The sequence below is a fragment of the Poecilia reticulata genome, linkage group LG16, assembly GCF_000633615.1.
Source record: "Poecilia reticulata strain Guanapo linkage group LG16, Guppy_female_1.0+MT, whole genome shotgun sequence".
Taxonomy (NCBI): Eukaryota; Metazoa; Chordata; class Actinopteri; order Cyprinodontiformes; family Poeciliidae; genus Poecilia; species Poecilia reticulata.
The window spans coordinates 15,936,753-15,940,126 of record NC_024346.1 but is presented as its reverse complement, the minus strand read 5'-3'; the positions used below and the strand labels follow the sequence as shown (position 1 = coordinate 15,940,126).

Genomic DNA, 3,374 nt, shown 5'->3' with positions numbered 1-3,374 from the left:
AGCACAAATATACAACATTCAAGTTTCAGATGCATTTTTTATTCAAATTCTGATGGCACATTTACTTCCATAGAAAACTAGACCCAATGGTTTATATATGAACAAAAGCAATTTTTGTTTCAGTACTTTCGAGGAGAAATGAATATGAATGAAAAATGAATATTCTTAGCTCTTCTGAACCTCCTTGAAAAATTTTAAAGTGTGGATTGTGTGAAAGAACAGACTGCTTCACAATTTAAAAGCACAYCTTTTATTCTTTCTTCCCTTATGGAAGTAAAAGTATTTTTTGTTGTTGTTTTTTTTAAAGAGTACAAGTGAATCAAGTAATCACTCAGTCAACTTTGCTTCTGCAAAGTTTTAACCATGTCCCCCATCAGGCCAAGGAAGGCAGTATAGAATTGTGAAGTCTGTCTCAGCTCCTCTCTACGGAGGTCAGCCATCGWGTTTGCTTCCCCCTGTAGGAATTCCATCCAGGTCTGGTGGTGTCGCTCACGTTGCTGCCGGTTCTCTGYCTCCTCATTTACATCTGCCAGGTCCTCCATTCTTCTCTTCCCTGGCAGAAGAGCTAAAATAGAAGTTTAAGCACAAGTACAGTGATTTTGTTAATATACATTATGCTAAAATTTCACATTAAAAGCTACATATATACAGATGCATTTGTAAGCCTACCAGTCAAAATTCTTTCAACAGGACGTGGTATTTTGATGAAAAACCATGGTTTCTGGTGATTAAAACATAAAGACAATARATTTAGCTGGAAACCACAGATCAGCCTAGTAAAATCTAAAATAGTCAAAAGTGTTGCTGTTCTWAGAGGAATTAGTTCTGTCCTTGACTACATGTTTTATTCTATACAACACTCTCATTGTACCATATTTAACATTGTGCGGAAATTTGGRGGAATACATAACAAATTTACAGCCGTGGTCAAACCACCGTCACTGCTTTCGATCCAAACCCCTCTTGCCATTGTGATCCTTCACATTTTTATAATCGCTTTTCATTTTTTTAAATTTCTCCCAGCATCGTCAGGACGTCCGCCTGTATCCAGCGCCAGCCATTCTTTCTGAAACTTCTATAAACACTTTCTCATTGCGTGTTGTTCCATCGAGGTGGCACTGAATGCTGCAGTCCCCAATAATCGCCAGAAAAGTTTGGACTTCGTCGTTGCTCCAGGGGGAAAAATTCTGCGAGGACTCCATGGCTTCTTCTGGTTCTGTTATGTCGTCGTCGTCTTCTTCTTCTTTTGTTTTTTATTGGCGGCTGGCATCCAACTTAAGGTGCATTTACCGCCACCTACCAGACTGGAGTGTGGTCATCAGAGATCTCAGAGGGAATTTTTTATTTTTTTTGTTCTGTTATGTCCGTGTTTATTTCCGTGTTTTCTTCTCTCTTCTGACCCCACCCGCGGCCAATCAGTGAATAGCAGCCAAGCTTGTGTAACATAGTTAATATTGTATTGAATTCCACTTGTCATTACTTCCAAGTTTGGGTTCATGTGTAATGGGTGAAACAGCACCCCCTCTTGGTGGTTGGCAGGATTAAWTATAGTGAACATAGACATCTCGTTGCCAGTTCATGAGAGATGGGCGCGAGGTAGGTTCACTGAGTCTAACGCTCCAGTAAAATGTTATGTTAGTTTGTTGCTAACATGAAATGCTGTTCCTCGTAAGGTGCTGAACCCGCTGTGATGAACCTAATTCCTGATCAGTCCATATTCTGTTTCACACAGGTACATATTTTTTTTATTTCTTTGTATTTCTGTCNATTCCTGATCAGTCCATATTCTGTTTCACACAGGTACATATTTTTTTTATTTCTTTGTATTTCTGTCCTATATTAATGTATTAAATACGGCTGTTGGCCAGTTCATGAGAGATGGGCGCGAGGTGCTGAACCCGCTGTGATGAACCTAATTCCTGATCAGTCCATATTCTGTTTCACACAGAGATAAACGACGTTTAATCTCATCCTGTCTCCTGGCCCTTATTTAACACAACGCAGAACTGATTCGAACTGATCGATCACGATTACCGAGGTTACATTGGTGCCGTGACCCGTTCTCCAACTACGCCAGTGCGGGTGGGTGCGTCTACGTCCTGGAACGCGGGCTGCGACTACTTCCCGGCGCCTCAGCAGATCGGTCCGGTTGTCAGACACTGTGCTGATAACACTCCGTGTGGACTCTTTGCCGCTTCGGTGGTGTAGCGGTGGTCATTTGGTTCTTTTTTTAAAATATTATTTTACCCGTTTTGTGTCGTTGTGCGGAGCTAATGTGTGGCTGCGCTGTAGTTATTACCGGAGGTTTTTTTTTTCTTTGCTCTGTCTGTGAGGGAGGGGCACTTTGAGACGAAATTAGTTTGAACATTTTTACAGCTTTTTCACTCGGGTTTTACTAATTGATTTGTTGAAGGTGCACTTTGCCCCTGTGTTTAATTTATAAGTGCTTAAGATTTTTATTTATTTTTTACTTTTGATCAGTAAGTGCTGAGTTATAGCAAGCAACAATGCTTTTGGTAGGGGAAGGGGGTTAGGAGTATTTACTCCTATGCCTTCAGTTGCTAGAGGTAGGGGTTTGTTTTTGAATACCCCAGAAGCATCCACACCAAAACCAAACTTTGTTCATTTGGGTGAGAGAGTTAACAACACTGTTRATRCKCCACAATGTGATGTTGATRGCAGACTWTTGAATGACATAGCTTCACAAATTGGAGTTTCTATAGGTGAAAGTATTGCAGCTTGCATTGAGACCCGTTTGAGTAATACAGTGGGTCCAGGAATGGTTGGAGCTACAGCTAACGAGTCTGCCATGTTAAATGTCATTGTTCGCCCTGATGTGAARGAACCAGTGAGTTTTAAAGGGGATCATGACACATGTTCAGTCCAAGAGTGGGAGGTYATGATGTCATCTTATATAAGAAAGAAAGGCATTCCTGTAGCTGAACAGGCTGATGAGGTGATGTCTAAGCTGGTGGGGAGGGCACATGARGTGGTTAAAGTTGGCATACGCAGTAAGCCTGTTTTAAATCTGACTACAGGACCTGAGCCCATTTTTGAGATACTGAAGCAGCACTTCAGTGATACCATGTCCTCTAGTTTGCCCTTAGCGGACTTTTATGCTACTGTGCCCCACCCCGACGAACATCCCTTTGACTATTGGCTGAGACTCAACAAAGCTTTGGATGTGACAGAGGACTCTTTAAAGAGACAAAATAAGGCTTTTGACTCTCTGTCCTGTGATCTAGCTGCCATGTTTATCCGGAACTGCCCTGATCCTGWACTGTCGCTCATATTCAAATGTAGGCAGCTGAAAGACTGGACGGTGGCTGACATTCATGAGAAGCTTGTAGAACACAGCAGAAATCGCAAGCGAC

General features: G+C 41.7%; 1 long non-coding RNA gene across 1 annotated transcript in view; it reads right to left on the bottom strand.

The window, feature by feature from the left end:
• Positions 1 to 292: 292 nt before the first annotated feature.
• LOC103478688 (uncharacterized) overlaps positions 293 to 3,374 on the bottom strand; it is a 7,725-nt gene continuing 4,643 nt past the window's right edge. Inside the window, exons 3-4 of the long non-coding RNA XR_535831.2 lie at positions 670 to 721; positions 293 to 565 (exon numbers count right to left, since the gene is read on the bottom strand). This is a non-coding gene — a long non-coding RNA (uncharacterized LOC103478688). The remainder of the gene's footprint in view (positions 566 to 669; positions 722 to 3,374) is intronic.